We start from the raw sequence: 18,886 nt of genomic DNA on the forward strand, positions 1-18,886 counted from the left end.
TTAATCATAACATTATGAATAATAACAAACTGTACGCTCATGCATGTCATAGATTTGTATGCAACTATCGCATGCTTCAGTTATACCATCAACATAATTATATCAAAGACATATCATGACTTCACATAATTGAACCACATGTCAATAATCCTCATATTATAGCATCATAATTCCTATGCCACGTTATGCATATCATATCCATCATGATTATTGAACATTAAATACCTATCATCACGTAGTAAATGAACATGCCAATATACCTTGACATAACGTCATAATACCTGTGCATATCACTATTATCATATGGATACATTCTCACTATAAGAACCATATGTACATCATTATCTTCCTACCATGATATCATGAAACATTTGTTTTCATCAAGTTGTCAATTACTTTTCAATAATCATTTCCACTTCTTTCTACTAGGTAGCTGATCATTTACCCCATCGGTATAATCATCTAAGTACATGAACTTCATGATCTTGAGTCTTAATGTCTCGTTATACCATCATTATTTAAATCCAAATTAAAATCCCTTGGTTTTACATCCAATTACCCTTTGGCTTACTGATTCCAATACCGCTATATGCAATTGTATATAAACACTATTTCATCATGATTTAACTTTATATCATGCTTAATTTACTTGTATGAGGATTTGTTGATCCATGTTGACTTATTTAACAATTAGCACTTCATGCACAAAATATTTTCTTATCTCGTCGAGTTCGTCAAGTTCGTATCTCAATACCACTTGATTGCTTTATCATAAATTCACGCTTCCTCAAGTTGGGCAAAAGACTCTTTCTTATTAAATAGTATCATTATTTTATATTTTGAAACAGTTGGAAACACTAATACCATCATTGTCCATGAAAACTTAAATGTGAGGAATTATGTGGAAACAACCTCTTTTAACGTTATGGGAAGTCCTACTCATGAAATAATGAGTGAAAATTAGTCAAGAATAACCTCTATTAACTGACTTTCACTTCTTTTGTCACTATGTACGCAATCCTTCTCAAGGTATCCTTATAAAATTTCTAGCAACATTAAGATAGCTACCAAGTATCCTTATAAATTCATTAAGATAGCTACCAAGTGTAATCCGCTTATCTTTTCCTGTTTTAAGATAAAATCTCCTGATCCTTCATCTTGTTATCCATAATGCATTCATGTAGCTAGTCTTAGGATATTCCGACACATAGGAAATAGTTAAGTTCAACTTGGTCTAGTATAGAGTTAGGTAAAGTGTGTTTCTTTACCGTTGTACATTTTGTAACTTACAATCCGACGGTCACGATATGTAGTGATCCGACGGTTCATTCTCTCCTCGGTATTACCGACACTTGATCCGTGGCTTGACACCCGATTGGTCCATGAGTTCTATTTAAAGCGCATGGAGGTTCATTGTTTGGGTAATCCGTGCATGAGAGAAGCTTATGTAAATTTTCATTCTTTGATTAATAAATTTCCTGTAGTACCCACGTTGGGGCAGGCCGTGGACTGTTTCCCTCTTTGAGGGTTTTAACCACGTCAAAAATACTGGTGTATTGATCTATGATCTGGTTGTGAGCGGTGTCCTTTTGATATTCTTTCTGAGGAACTTACCCTGTAAATTCCTACATGGTATCAGAGCTATTTGAGGGCAGCGTCCGTTGGTGATCCAAATCTGAAGCCGGTAGAACTGCATGCGGCTGTCGTTTCCTATATCCGTTGTTTCTGACTGCTTTCGGGCCGAGAGGACTGCTCTGTTGCATTCAGAGCATCTGTTCCAGTGAGGAACCCCTTTCGTTTCACGCGAAAAGGTTTCCGGTAGCCCTAGCTGCGTCATTTTTCAGATCGGGAGGTATACAGTGTTTTTTGCAGTTTACTGTTATTTTCTCTCTGCTTATTTCAGTTTCGGTTTATTTAGCCTTTTTTTTAACCAGATCTATACCTTTCATTTCTGCGTATGCTCTTTTCCCTGCGACTCTGTGCGATCTGGGCAAATCAGAAACAGAAAGGAAGGATTTTTCTCATGCGTATGCTCTTTTCCCTACACCTTAGTGTGATCTCGGAAAATCAGAAACATTGAGAAAAATATTTAATTTTTCGGCTAAAGCTAACTTTGAGATTTTTTTTTAAAAATTCTAGTTTTTTTGCTAAAACTAACTTCGAGCCGCAAGGTTCGTTTTTCTTTGCATATTCGTGTTGGGTTTTGTGTTTTGTGTTTTGTAGGGAAAAAGAGCTTTCTCAAGGCAAGCATGCAAACCAAGGCCCCCCCCTCTCTCTCTCTCTCTCTCTCTCTCTCTCTCTCTCTCAAATTTTTTGTATAGATCAATTGGTTCAAAGCTATTTTAAGAGGTCTCTCTCTCTCTCTCTCTCTCTCTCTCTCTCTCTCTCTCAAATTTTTTGTATAGATCAATTGGTTCAAAGCTATTTTAAGAGAGTAGAGGTCTTGGGTTCAAGTCTCCATTTTGTGGGGGCGGATTTTTTCATTCCCGCACATTCGCGCACTTTGCCGGCAACGTCAACAATTTTTTTTTCAAAAAGCCATAACTTCTTCATCCGGAAGCCTTTTTCAGAGCCGTTTTTTTTAAAACCGCCTATTTTTTCGAGATCTATCCATTGGAACACTTACTTTCAGCATCTTCAGCTTCAGTTTTTTTTAAAAAATGGAAAGTCCATGCCAAGTCATTCTTGACAGCACTAACTACTTCCGATGGGTAGCCTACATGGAAGATTTACTTAGAAGTAAAGGTCTCTTCAGAATAACCACAGACCAAGAGAAGAAAACAAAAGATGAAGACAAGGCTGCAAAATGGGAAAATAGACAAGATCAAGCACGTGGTTTGATAGGGATGTCTATTTCTCCTGATCTTAGATTCCACATTGCAGAACTTGAGACTCCTCATGAAGCATTAGAAAAACTCGCTAAAGTTTTTGGGATTAAAAATGAAATTAGAGCCCATCAACTTGAAAATGAGTTGTTTACTTTGGATCCTAATAATTTTTCTTGCATTGAAGATTTCTTGTCCAAATTCAAGACCCTTAGATATCTCTTGGAAGGTGTTAAAGTTAAGAAAGAAGATGGTAACCTTATTTATTCCATCCTTACTAAGTTGGGACCAACCTACTCTGTATTTGTTTCCACTTTCCATTCTACAAGGGAAGCTTTCATTTGTCAAGGAAAAGACTACAAGGCCCCTTCCTTTGACTCCTTTTGTGATTCCTTAATAAGAGAACAAGAAAAACTCTTACACCTTGGTCTTCTTAATCTTGGAAACTCTTCCACGAAAGTGTTAGCCGCCCAGCAGCAACCAAATTCAAAGAATCCTAAGAAGTCATATCCTCAAAAGAATGGTCCTAAACCAACTCAGCCTCAAAATGAAAGATCATTTCAGCAAAATGATAAGACCAATAAAAACAAATGGAAGAAGACTGATAGACATTGTAACTTTTGTAATCGAGATGGCCACTTAGAATCTAAATGCTTTAAGAAGATGGAAGCCTTGGAAGCCGCAATTAAGAAACATAACATCCATGTGGAGCCTACTTCAACTTCCGGAATGGCACTTTCTGCATGTCATTGTCAATCATCTCAGTCTGGTTATGCATTAAATGTATCTTCTTCTTCTTCTCATTCTCATGAGTGGCTCATTGATTCTGGAGCCTCTTATCACATGGCCAAAAACCAAGCCATGTTTTCTTCTCTAAATGATTGTAACACCAAAAATATATATGTTGGTGATGATAGATCTCTTAATGTTGTAGGGACTGGAACTGTTCATCTAGACAATGGTCAGTTTAATGATGTATTATGTGTTCCAACCTTATCCTGCAACCTTATATCTGTCTATCAGATAACTCATTCAAGTGAAGGTAAAATTGTTGAATTTTCACCTCATGATGTTGTAATCAAGGATCTAAAAGATCCTAAACAGATTCTAGCTACTGGTCTTGCTGATGATTCCACAAGGTTGTATAAGTTTCACAACTTTGGGTCATCAAATCTTCCCTCAGTATTTGTTGCTCATAATGATGAAGTGAGCAAACTTTGGCATGAGCGATTTGGTCACTTAAACTATCGCTCCCTTCAGCATCTATGTAAAGAAAATATGGTGACAGGTCTTCCTATGGTATCTTGCAGAGATGGTGTTTGTTCCGGATGTGTACTCGGAAAACATCATCGGGACAGTTTTGACAAACGTGCCTCTTGGAACGCCTCAGCCCCTTTACAGCTTGTGCACAGTGATTTATGTGGTCCTCTTCCTGTTGCTTCATTCTCTGGCTGCAAGTACTTCTTAACTTTCATTGATGATTTCTCCAGACGCACTTGGGTATACTTCTTAAAACTCAAGAGCGAAGTATTTAACACATTTTTGGCCTTCAAAGCCTTTGTTGAAAAACAATCTGGACATCAAATTCTTAAGCTCAGAACTGATAATGGTGGATAATATGTTAAAAACACATTCATCAAATTTTGCACCGAAAATGGAATTCAAATGCAACATACTGTTCCATACACTCCACAACAAAATGGTGTAGCTGAAAGGAAAAATCGCACCTTAAAGGAAATGGCTAATTGTATGCTGCAATCTAAAGGACGCAGTCTTAGTTTTTGGGCCGAAGCAATTAATTGTGCAAATTATATAATCAATCGCACTCCTACTAAGGTTCTAGAGAATATCACTCCAGAAGAAGCTTGGAGTTCCATTGAACCAGATGTAAGTCACTTTCGTGTGTTTGGAAGTGAAGCATGGGCCCATATTCCAGATGAAAAGCATAAAGCTTTAGAACCTAAGAGTGAGAAATGTACTTTTGTTGGATATTCTGAAGATGTAAAAGGTTATATACTTATTCCATTTAAGTCCAAAAATGTTATCATTAGAAGAGATGTAAAATTTGATGAAAATAAATCGGCCTGCGAGCCTAGTCCGGCGAATGTGCCACCTCTTCCTATCTCTTCTACTTTTGAAAACATTTCTTCTTCAGATGATGAAAGCGAGGATGATAATCCTCCCCCACCTTCTCAGGATCCTCAACTTCCAAGATGGGTCTGTGCTACTTGGGATGCAGCAGGTGATCTTGCCAGTGATCCTACAGATCAGCGACGTACACGTTCTCAGTTTGAAAGAGCCTCTTCTTTACTGGCTCAAGCTCCAGTAAATCATGATCCTGACACTTTTGCAGAAGCTTCAGGCCATCCACATTGGGAAGCAGCTATGAATGAAGAATATCATTCATTGATGACAAATGATACATGGGATCTTGTTCCTCTACCAAAGGGACGCAAACTTGTTAGATGTAAATGGGTTTACAGAACCAAGTATGGACCAGATGGGAAAGTTGATAAACATAAAGCTCGTCTCGTTGCTAAGGGCTTTTCACAGGTTGAAGGCATTGACTACACTGAAACCTTCTCCCCTGTTGCCAAAATGAACTCTATCCGCCTTGTTCTTTCCCTTGCTGCCTCTTTAAAATGGGAAGTCCATCAGATGGATGTTGTTATGAAACCAACTCACAAAAAGATAGAAAAGAGAGATCCACGCCTTAGAATTCAGCCTCTTCGAGGGGGCAACCTCCTTTACATTACATAAATGAATAATTCTTGGATGATACAAATGAAAATACCTCCTTTCTATATATAGGAGTCTAAGTGGTCCCAATACAATCAAAGCCTACATAACAATAATATTGTAGGGCACAACAATAACAATAGTGGGCTTCTATGTGGCACAATAGTAACAATATGGGCACTACATGGGTACATCAATATAAATAAGGGGTATAACTACAATAGTAATGGGGTAATCACTAGTATTATAGGGACCCAACATGCCCCTCTCCTTCAAAAAAAGTGTTGTCCTCAACGCTTGAGTAGTTCAGGATACTTCTGTATAAAATTCTCGTCCTCCTATGTGGAATCTTCAGCGGATAAGTTCTTCCACTTGATAAGGTACTCTGAAATTGATCGATTTCGTAGCTGTCGAGTTCTTGTTTCTATAACTACTTCCGGTTCCAATATAATTTTTCCTTCTTCGTCAAGTTCTGGCAATATTGTTTGAACTGGGAGCTTGTCGCCTATAACCTTCTTTAAGCATGAAACATGGAAAACTGGGTGCAATCGAGAAGCTGCAGGAAGCTCCAATTTGTATGCCATAGTACCAATCTTTTGCAACACCTTGTACGGACCATAATACTTTGGTGATAATTTATTATCCTTCTTAGCTTGCTTGAGGGACATTTGCTTATATGGTTGTAGCCGTAGGAATACCCAATCACCTACATCAAAACTTCTTTCACTGCGATGTTGATCTGCCTGTTGTTTCATTCTATTCTGTGCCAACACAAGGTTATCCTTTAAGAGTTGGAGGACTTGTTGTTGATGTTCGATGTGATGTTCCACTGCCTGAACCTTAGAATTTTCTCTTAAATATGATGTGATGGATGGTGGTTGATACCCATAAAGTGCCATAAATGGGGTCATTTTTGTTGCTGTATGAAAGGAAGTGTTATACCACCATTCAGCCAGAGGCAACCATTTGACCCATTGTGTCTGTTTATCAGATACAAAGCAACGAAGATATCCTTCCAAACATTTGTTTACTATCTCAGTTTGCCCATCAGATTGAGGATGATAAGATGAGCTATGAGCTAACTGAGTACCAAGACAAGAAAATAATTCTGTCCAAAAATTTCCAGTGAAAATGGGATCTCTGTCACTTACAATAATCTTTGGGTTTCCATGTAGCTTTTGAACTGTTTCCATAAATGCAGTAGAAACTGTACTGGCTTTAAATGGATGTGATAATGCACAAAAGTGTGCATACTTGGTAAGTCTGTCAACTACCACCATGATGACACTCTTTCCCTCAGACTTGGGTAAACCTGTGATAAAATCCATTGAAACCTCCTCCCAACGTTGGCTTGGAATGGATAAAGGTTGTAATAGACCCGGTGTCTTAATTGTTTCAACTTTATTTTGCTGGCAAACCAAACATTCCGCCACAAACTTTTGAATATCTGATTTAAGGCCATCCCAAAAAAATTCCTTCTTAACCCTGTGGTAAGTTTTTAAAAATCCTGAGTGCCCTCCTAAGGGAGAAGTGTGCAATTCCATAAGAATCTTTTGTTTTAGCTGGGAATTCTTACAGAGGTATAAGCGATCTTTGTACCATAACGAATCATTTTTCCAGCTAAATGTATCAGAAGTACTGGAATCTTGTTGTAGCTTTCGAATAAGTGCCCACACTTCTTCGTCATTCTTCCATTCCTCCCTTGCTTCGTTTATCCAATCTGGTTGGATAATAGAAATGGCACACAACAATGCTTCCACATCCTCATCCTTTCTTGAGAGTGCATCTGCCACCACATTTTGCTTCCCTTTTTTGTAGATGATTTCAAAGTCATAACCCAACATCTTTGTGACCCACTTTTGTTGCTCTTCAGAGGATAATCTTTGTTCTAAAAAGTATTTAAGGCTATCATGATCCGTTTTTACCTTGAAGTGTCTTCCCATTAGGTAGGGTCGCCATTTCTTAAGTGCATGGAGTATTGCCAACATTTCCTTCTCATAAATAGCTTTGCTTAAAAACTTTCCCTTGATTGGACGACTTTCAAAAGCAATGGGTCTTTCATCTTGCATTAGAACAGCACCAATTCCATTTCCTGAAGCATCACATTCCACAATAAAGGTTTTTGTGAAGTCCGGTGTAGCTAAGACCGGTGCTTGGCACATTGCCTCTTTAAGATGTTCAAAGGCCTTTGTTGCTTCCGAAGTCCATGAAAATGAATCTTTCTTCAATAATGTTGTTAGAGGTGCTGCTATTCTCCCATAATTCTTAACAAACTTGCGATAATACCCTGTCAACCCAAGAAATCCTCGCAGATGCTTTATGGATGTGGGGATTTTCCATTCCTTAATGGCTTTAATTTTGCTAGGGTCTACCTTAACTCCTTCATGAGATACAATATGACCCAAATATTCCACCTCCTGGACTCCAAAGAAACATTTGGATCTTTTTGCATATAATTGTTTCTCCTCCAATAGTTGTAGCACCCTGTCAACATGTTCAACATGATCCTTCCAAGACTTGTTGTAGATTAGTATATCATCAAAAAATACTAACACAAATTTTCTAAGGAATGGTTTGAAAATTGAATTCATCAAACCTTGAAATGTTGAAGGTGCATTGGTAAGGCCAAAAGGCATGACCAAAAATTCATAATGACCCTCATGAGTTCTAAATGCTGTTTTCGGAATGTCTTCAATCTTCATTCTGATTTGATGATATCCCGAACGAAGATCCAACTTGGTGAAGTAAATTGATCCATGCAATTCATCCAGTAATTCATCAATAACAGGAATGGGGAACTTATCTTTAATAGTGAGCTTGTTGAGCTCCCTATAATCTGGACACATGCGCCATGATCCATCCTTCTTGTGCACCAATACTACTGGAGCTGAGAAAGAACTTTGACTCGGTTGAATTATACCAGCCTCTAGCATTTCTGCAACCATACGTTCAATTTCACTTTTTTGGACATATGGATATCTGTACGGCCTGATGTTTGGAGGAACACTTCCTGGAATCAGATGAATAGCATGATCATGATCACGCATAGGTGGGAGACCTTTGGGAGTCTCAAATACCTTGGAATGATTGTCCAGGACTTTTTGGAGATCTGGAGAAATAGATGATTCCAATGTGGAAACATCTAGCGAACATAATTGTGCAATTACACCTCTTTGCTCCTTTTTTAGAAGCTTTGTCATTCCATTAGAGCTGATTATCTTTCCTGGTTTCCCTGCAATACCCCTTAATTCAACTTCCTTTCCTTCCACAGAAAATTTCATGAAAAGTTCTTGAAAATTAAAAGCTATTGTACCCAAGGATTGTAGCCATTGGACTCCTAGTACAACATCAGCACCTCCCATTGGAATGGAAAGCATTGGGCTAGTCAATACATATTCTCCCATGGATAGCTTGATATTATGGCACTTTCCAGAACAATTTATTGTTCCTCCATTTGCAATCATCACTTGACACTCTGGTGCTGGATATAGGAAGCAATTCAATTCTTTTGCTACCCTACAATGAATAAAATTGTGGGTGCTTCCTGAATCAATCAACACTATTACCTTTTTCTTCTTGATTTGTCCTTCTATCTTGATGGTTTGAGGAGTGGTAATTCCCGCCAATGCATTACAAGATATGGTCGGATTTATTTGTTCTTCATCTAGGCTTTGTTCCTGGAATATATCCTCTTCTTTTGACCTTTCTTGCTCCTTTTCTTCTTCCTCTTCACAATCTATGTAGAATAATTTCTTCTCAGCACACTTATGACCTTTTGTGTATTTGCTATCACAATTGTAACAAAGCCCTTTTGCTCTTTTTTCTTCCAATTGTTGTGGTGTCAACCTTGTAGGTTGTGGAAGACTATGGGCAACAACACTTCCTTCTTTATAGTTGTGAATGGTATGCTTCCTAGTTGCCATAATTTTGCTTTCCATTTTTCTTGCTAACCTGAATGCCTTCTCTAATGAATCAGGTTCCCAAAGGCGCACATCATGTTGGATATTATCCTTTAAAGACCCTATGAACACATCAATCCTATGCTCCTCTGGAATATCTTTTACCCTTATGTTCAATTTTTGGAACTCCTCAATGTGCTCCATTATTGAACCCTTTTGTTTGAGACTTATCAATTGGCTAAAAAAAGTGTTGCTTTTTGTATCCTCATAATGTGCTATCAATTCTTCCGTAAAAATTGCCCAAGTGATAAATTGTTTACGAGAACAAAGCCATTGATACCATACAAACTGATTTGGTTCCAAATATAAAGTTGCCATACGTACCTTTTGTGTGTTTTGCACATTATTGAGATCGAAGAATTGCTCCATCTGTAATATCCATGTGGCGGGATCCTTGCCATCAAACTTCCTCATATCGATTTTTGGAACATGGTGAGTCTTTGATCCAACATTAGAGTCTATGGAATCATGATTAACATTTCTTTTGTTCTCATCATGAGTTTCCTTTACTACCTTTTCACCATTAGTGACCCTTTCTTGTAGCAACTTCTTCAATTCTTCCATGTTTGTATTCAAATCTATCTTCAAATTTGCCATTGAATCCTCCATCTTAGCTTCCATTCCCTTTATCTTAGATTCCACACCATTTACCTTAGATTCCACGCCACTTATCTTAGCTTCTGTTAGCTTTTGTGAGCGTGACATTTGTTGCACTTGTTCTTGTAATTTTGATATATCATGTAGCATTTCTTCCTCTTCTTCATGAGTCATGCTAGAGCTTTCAGGTTCCTTACTAGGTGTTTGCATTTTCTTTCCTTGGGGCATCAGTTACCGATAATAATGCTTTACTATGCCCTTTGAATTCCGTTAAACCAAGCTTACACAAAAATTAAAAAAAAACTACACACCTTTTTTCACTTTATAGAAGCCTGATATTGAATCTGATGTATCTCTGTAATTTCAGATCATCCAATTCTGAAATTGCTACCTGTAGTAGTCTTCTACGTCCTCTTTCCAATGCCACAAGTCTGAGCCAAATTGGATTCTCCAAGGAAGAGTTATGTGAAATCTCCCACGGTGACTTGCTTTTAGACTAGTTCAGTAGAGCGAAGTTGTACGACGTGCCATGAGTAACTGTTTCGACCTTTGGATCTGAAAAACACCCACAAGAAACTATAGTCCGTCCTCTTTCTGTACCTTCTTATGAAACTTCAATCCGATGCTCAGAAAGAAAGTTATGACGATTTTCCCCAGGTCACCTGTTTTGAGTGTAATTCAGGAGTCATCAAAAAGACCAACTTCCTGAGATCATATCTCCGAAAATATCACGCGAAAAGCTCTAAAATTTGGACCCAAGGTTCAGCGCGATGTCTTCTCAAATGGGTTTGTTTTACGACTTCTGAAACGTCACAGAAAAAAAGTTATAGCGAAAATGCCACGATGACCTGTTTGGAGCAGCGAAACCCTAGAATCCAAAGCTCTGATACCAAATGTTATGAAACCAGCTCACAAAAAGATAGAAAAGAGAGATCCACGCCTTAGAATTCAGCCTCTTCGAGGGGGCAACCTCCTTTACATTACATAAATGAACAATTCTTGGATGATACAAATGAAAATACCTCCTTTCTATATATAGGAGTCTAAGTGGTCCCAATACAATCAAAGCCTACATAACAATAATATTGTAGGGCACAACAATAACAATAGTGGGCTTCTATGTGGCACAATAGTAACAATATGGGCACTACATGGGTACATCAATATAAATAAGGGGTATAACTACAATAGTAATGGGGTAATCACTAGTATTATAGGGACCCAACAGATGTTAAATCTGCCTTCTTGCATGGGGACTTGCAGGAAGAAATCTATATGGAACAACCCATTGGCTTCATACAAACAGACTCCATCCTTGTTTGTCGACTTAAGAAATCCCTTTATGGCCTCAAGCAAGCTCCTCGGGCTTGGTACGCCAAAATGGATAGCTTTCTTTTAGAATCTGGCTTTTCTAGGTGTCATTCATACAATACTGTCTACACCAAGAAAGTGGGCAACTCTCTTATCATCCTTGTTCTTTATGTTGATGATCTTATTCTTACTGGTAGTGATCCCAACCTTATAAACCATGTGAAGTCCAGCCTTAAAAAGAAATTTGAAATGACAGACTTAGGACACTTACACTATTTTCTCGGTCTTCAAGTCTTGCAATCCAAGGAGGGTATTTTCCTTTCCCAGTCCAAGTATGCTTGTGATATTATTCGTCATTTTCACATGGAAGACTGTAAGCCAGCCCCTTCTCCCTTTCAGTCTGGAGTCAAACTTTCAGTCTCTTGTACTTCTCTTGAAGTTGATGCTACCTTATACCGTCAACTTGTAGGAAAACTCTTGTATTTAACCCATACTCGTCCTGATCTTTCCTTTGTTGTTGGCCTTGTTGCTCGTTTTATGCAAAACCCCCGTGAAAGTCATTGGAAAGCAGCTAAAAGAATACTTCGTTATGTTCGAGGTACAGTACAGTTTGGGATTCATTACAGTGCCAAAGCAACTCCTCTGTTAGTTGGTTTCACTGATTCTGATTGGGCTGGTGACCCTGATGATCGGAAGTCTACTGCCGGTTATGTCTTCACTCTTGGTTCAGGACCTATTACATGGGCTTGTAAGAAACAGGCTGCCATTTCTCTTTCGTCAGCAGAAGCAGAGTATCGTGGTGTCGTGGAAGCTAGTAAGGAAGCCTTGTGGCTTCGTCAGATCCTATCAGAGTTTGGCTTTGAGCAGCAGCATCCAACCACACTTTGGTGTGATAATCAAAGTGCCATTCAGCTATGCAAAGATCCAGTCCAGCATCAGCGCAGCAAACACATTGAACTACACATGCACTTCATCAGAAAGCTCATTCATGACCATGTTCTTGAAGTGCAATATTGTTCAACAGATGATCAGGTTGCAGACATCTTCACAAAGGCTCTCACAGAGGCGAAGTTCACTAAACTTCGATATATGCTTGGAGTTCACTAAACTTTGATATATGCTTGGAGTTCCTTCTCCTATTGTGTCATATTTGTAAATCCTTCAATCCTATACCAAGTTGTTCTTAAGGGGGGATGTTAGGATATTCCGACACATAGGAAATAGTTAAGTTCAACTTGGTCTAGTATAGAGTTAGGTATAGAGTTAGGTAAAGTGTGTTTCTTTACCGTTGTACATTTTGTAACTTACAATCCGACGGTCACGATATGTAGTGATACGACGGTTCATTCTCTCCTCGGTATTACCGACACTTGATCCGTGGCTTGACACGCGATTGGTCCATGAGTTCTATTTAAAGCGCATGGAGGGTCATTGTTCGGGTAATCCGTGCATGAGAGAAGCTTATGTAAATTTTCATTCTTTGATTAATAAATTGCCTGTAGTACCCACGTTGGGACAGGCCGTGGACTGTTTCCCTCTTTGAGGGTTTTAACCACGTCAAAAATACTGGTGTATTGATCTGTGATCTAGTTGTGAGCGGTGTCCTTTTGGTATTCTTTCTGAGGAACTTACCCTGTAAATTCCTACAGCTAGTCACTTATGGAAAACTTTACAATTTGGCTCTCTTATTGTTATAAATGTTGTTATGCACACAACTTATCTTCTCCATTCTATTTTATCATACCTTACACATTCCTAAAAATGACCTCCATGATTTTTCAACTTCACTAGTTGATTGTCAATATTTTCTTATTTATGTGCATCGTCCTCTTATAGTGATACGTTTAGAGTACCAAGTTATGATTATACCAAACTCTTCCATTATGTTCTAAAATAGGTTGTCTCTTCTTACTAATTTCTTACCCTTGTTGTGATACTTCTTCTCTACCACCTTAAGCATCTGACCCAAGTTGGCCATAATCACATGAACTATCATTAATTATCATCCTTTTAGAAAAATTGCAAGTTTCTCCTTTCCATTTCTCCTTAGACAACTTTATCCACTATATGCAATTATACTCATCATCTAAACTGAAATCCAAATCTGTACGATTTGCCACTAAGACTAAAATATACCATCCTGTGGTTTATATATATATATATATATATATATATATATATATATATATATATATATATATATATATATATATATATATATATATATATATATATATACTGCAAACCCAACTGATTACTCAAGAATGAAGGGGACTTCAATGGTAGCTTGATGATGTTTAATAAATGATATGAGTAGTAAATGAGTAGATACATGTAATCTGAATGGCAATTGCAATGCTTTATTAGAAGATCATATTGAGAGAATTGTGTTCTTGCAATAATAGACCACAGAAATGCCAAGCAACTGCTATCGCTAAAGGACAATGAGAACAACAATCCAACCCAAATAATTAGTGAATAGTATGATCAACATTCAAGGAATGTTATCTCTATGTTTTTAGATCAGATTGAACAATAAAGTAATGAACAGATGCAAGTGAACAACGATCAGCTAAAGGTAATAAGATATCAGAGTTTATCCATTGTGAATTGGAACAGATTTCACTATTTTAGAGCACTTTAATTGGTGACAATTTCAACTTCAATTATCCAATTACTTCAAGTGCTATGTAAACTATGTTGTAAAATGAACCGGTGGTGAGTAGTTACACCAGCATTAAAGATTTGTTACAAAAGCATGCCAGTATACCATATCAATAGTGCGATCTTTCAGAGAATTATACATCGTCAATTATGGGTAGATTATCACCATCAAGATTATAAGATTATACTTTTCCAATGAATCAATGAGTCATAATAAAATTGTATCTTAATTATGTGACTCATTTAGAATTTTGATTTGCTATATGATTGTAATGGAGAGAGCTATGCAAGCACAACAACTCAAAAAAATGAGATAGTGGTTTTACTATGTAATGAGATTCTAATGAGAGCAGAGAACCACCAAGGAAAGGACCGGTATCTAAACCAAATAATCTGTTGTCTATAATGATGCATGAGAAAACCAATGAGGAACTAATGAGTGCACCAAACTTTAACTTATACCAGCCAAACACTTACAGTTGATCCTCCAAAACAAATGGTGATACCCCTGGAATTTCAGGTCTCACGTATTTAATATCAGAGTTTTGTAATGATTCTTAAGAAATGAGCTGGCTATAGCTAATTTAACAAGTATATCAGTCTACTAAAGCCAGATCATTTATCAAATGGTGATGAAAAAGAAAGTTGATGAACTGTAAAGAAAAGAAGGTTGATCTAGAGACCTTGTACGAGAAATAAAAACACTACTGTAACTCAAGATTCATCACTGAAGAAGCATAAAATAAGAACCAATATACTCAATAATAATTATTATCAAAGTCTAATAAGGTTAATAAGTTATCCTTATTATCAGAGTTTATGAGTTTAATAAGATATATTTTTATCATAAATCATCAACAATCACAATACTTAAACCATAAATTACAATAATTAAACCATAAATTATCAACAATCACAAATTTTGTAGCATAAAACCATGGAAAACATGAGTTAGAAGGTAATAATGATGTCAGAATAAAACTTAGAGAATTGTCTCAATGTAAAATCCAAATTCGAATGACTAAAGCTTAAGAATATTGGTGGCATTATTGTGTTAAGAAGGTACTAGAATTTCGAAAGAAATTTATTCATCATTATTTGTCACACCAATATTAATTCTACAAATTCATGATTTTTAAGGATAAAGATAAATTGAGATTTTGTGTTGTAGAGTGAAATATTTAAGTATCTGTTTAAGCAATCATAACTTATGTTAGAAGAATTAAATGGATTGCTTTTAACAAAATAAATCATTAAACAAATTTATTGAATGTATCTTGAGATTCTTATGGCTATTAAATGATTACTCTAAGGGAATTTAAGAAATCAAACAACCGAAGAAATATTCCACACCATAAAGAAGAGACACCGCCACCCGATCCAAAACGGAATCGGATGACTGGGAAGGTTATCCCTCCCAAAAATAAAAATCATTTTATTAATAAGATGGCCCGCCTGCAAGCGCACCTGCGAAGGCAACACCATATCAAATCCCTTAAATTACAATACATTTAGCCATATTAATTTCCTAGATAAGACATAAAATTGTCTGCATGTGTACAGAAATCCAATGCATCATATTAAACGCAGGCAAGGGTGCAACATATCTGTTGCTATAGCTAATACACCTGTTACATCTGCTAACTTCTGATATCTCATAAATGAACATGATGCTCGCCTGAATAAGAAATGCTCGATTGAAAGCATAGAATGAGGGGTCATATTGCACAACAAAGGCCAATGTTTATCGATCAAGACAACATAATGTGTGGGAGGTCTACAACAAATATGGATTCAAACCTTACGAGAAAGGGGGAAACTCAAATAATTTCAATACGACTGTAGGCTGAGGGAAAGTAATAACAAATCTTCTAACATCGCCATACCAGAAAAAAAAAAAAAAAAAAAAAAAAAAAAAAAAAAATGGATGGAAGCATTTCTATAGTCTTAATGCTATTTTCCAAAGTGATGAAGTCACTACAATCAGATACGGATACACACATCGCATATCATGTTTTTCACTTTTTTTTGTCTCGCCTGCTAGAAGACCCGAAAACCAACAGACACGCTCCATCATCAAAGCCACTCTGAAGTATTGAAGACCATCATCAAAGCCAATTGAAAAGTTGGGTGTGAATACAATACCAGTTCATTCATTTCTTTAATGCTACGGGGATAGCAGTTCTTATTGATGAATTGGAGAAGTTGAAACAACCTTTGAGTAATGCTCTCAGGAAAGAGCTTGCAGAATGGAAGAGGGAATTCGTGGATTCTATTCTCAAGAGACCAGATGAAGATGGCGGCTCTATAATTGGTAAGGAACACAGTTCTATAACTGATAAAGAACACAGCTTCGCCAATGATGGAGGCTTAAATAATGAGTATTCTGACAGAAAAGGAATTATGACAAATGGATTCTCTAAAGAGTCTAGAAAGGGCCACGAGGAGAGTTCTGCAGTGGAGCAATGTCTTCTGTGTAATTATAATACCGAGTGGATCCAAACATATATTGGGACACTGAGAAAATATGTGCAAACTAATATCAGTTTGAATGGCATGCGCCAAAAGCTTCTAAGATTGTCAGATGATCATCCGATTGCAAAACCAAATCGAGTTATGACCTCATATAATGATGAATTTCTTACATCAGAATCAGACAGACAAGTTTTTCTCATAAAAGAACAAGATTAAGAGTTAGATGCGCTTAGTGCGAGTGTTGAGAGACTTGGCGGTGTTGGTCTCACATTACATGAGGAGCTCATGGGACAGGAAAGAATTATGGCTCTCTCGATATAATTGTTGTTGCAGACCTCTTGAAGGTTCTGTATTTTGCAAAATTATTCAATGTCATGGAGGATGCTATAGATCATCTCCGAGAAGAAGATCTTGATGCATAATCGATGATTGGATCATTTATGACATCGAGGCCACCTAATGCAACTATTTCACACAAGGATGCCTTTCAGATTTGTGTACATCATGCAAGGCAGTGGTTGTGCGACTCGGACCAACCCATTCATCCAAACTCTACTCTTTCTTATAAGAATTTGAGGGAGAGACTGAACAAGATTCTTGACAAACAAACAAAATAAAAAAATTCCTAGACAAAAATGAGCCTGCAAACAATGGCTAACAAATTAATGAAAACAAATCAAAATTGCCGAAATCTAGAAACCCTGATTCAAAAGTTCAATTGCCATGGAAATTACTCGTAGGAAAATAAGCATCCTGTAACTTTCAGAAAAACAAGTCAAGTTAAATATTCCAACAAAATAAAATAAAATAAAAAATAATTAGATGCCCATAGGCCCTAAGGGTTGAGCCCTGCTCTGATACCATATGTAACAGTACAAAGTAAATATAAAGTTAATTTCCTAATTATAATCATAATCAAACAAATAAGCACATACCTATATTACCTGTGATCAAAGTCTGCCAGATGACAACAAGGTTTTGGGGACGACTCTCCACCCAACCTTAGGCTCAATTGTGCAAGGATTTGCTACAACTAGCCACCCCCAAGCCCTCAATCAACATACTACTGTCAGTGACTCCTAAGTCTTAGAACACCATTCTCCTGAGAGAATGAAAGATAGAAACTCGGAAAGACGGAATGCCTCCCATCCTCCTCACCTCTAATAAATAGAGCAAACATTGGATGGGGAACCACATGCACACACTCCATGTGTCAACATGCGACTTTGATTTTTAGCTTTCTTTACTTTTCTTTTGATTTTTTTAGTTTTCTTGTTTTATTGCTTTTCTTTTCTTTAGCTTTCTTGTTTTATTTTCTTCTTTTTCTTGTTTTTCTTGTTTTATTTCGATTTATTCTTATTTAGAGAATAATCATTTTTATTATTATTATTATTATTATTATTTTGTATATATTTTTAATATCATTTATGATTTATTATTTTTATTCTTTAAGTGATTTATCATTTATTATTTATATTATTATTTATATTATTTATTATTTATTATTATTTTATTATTTATTATTTTTATTATTTATTATTTATTATTAAGGGGAGGGATATTACACTGCGCGCTTGACCGAGGGTCCTCGTTGCTCCGCTCTAGCCACAACTGCAATTGTTATGCGAATTCCTTTTGATAGCTTTGATCTTTTCTAGGACTTGAGTCTTTTAGCATAATTGAAACAGTCATCAAAACTTAGAGAGTTTTAGGATCCAATTCGAATCACGGCCTTCCCACTGAGAAAGCTTTTGGACCACCAAAATTTGGTTTTCTTTCAAGCATCAATCAAGTGAGGGTATTGCTTCCTCGCTTGCTCAATTTCTATCCATTTCGCATTGCTTGGCTTTGAACCTTTGAGTCTGATCCTGAGGTACTCGACGTCACCTCTGCGTGTAGTTCTTACCTTCCTATCCAGAACTGCATCTTCCTACAACTCATTAAGATATTCAGGTAACAGATCATCAATATAAGGCAATTGACTTTTCTCTTCAGGATCTTCAATTAATGAAGGTTCAAATAGTCTCAAGTTGTCTGCATTAACAACTGAGTAGATGTCCATGTAAGCTAGTAGATCAAGGTGAAAAGCGTTCTCACCAATTTTCTCAAGTATCTTGAAAGGCCCATACCTTATTGGCTTCAACTTCCTTCCTTCACCTTGCATCCTGTCTTTGCTGATATACAGCTAGACTTGGTCACCAACTTGGAAACTATGCTCCATCTGATGCTTGTCATGCCTTGCCTTGTACTTGGCTTGGCTCTTTTCCAGCTGTTCCTGTACTGCCTGGTGAATCTCTTGGATTTGTTTAATGAACT

The sequence above is a fragment of the Pinus tabuliformis genome, chromosome 4_2 (genome assembly GCF_031772625.1).
Source record: "Pinus tabuliformis cultivar Carrire ecotype Pingquan chromosome 4_2, CPIR1, whole genome shotgun sequence".
In the NCBI taxonomy this organism is placed as follows: domain Eukaryota; kingdom Viridiplantae; phylum Streptophyta; class Pinopsida; order Pinales; family Pinaceae; genus Pinus; species Pinus tabuliformis.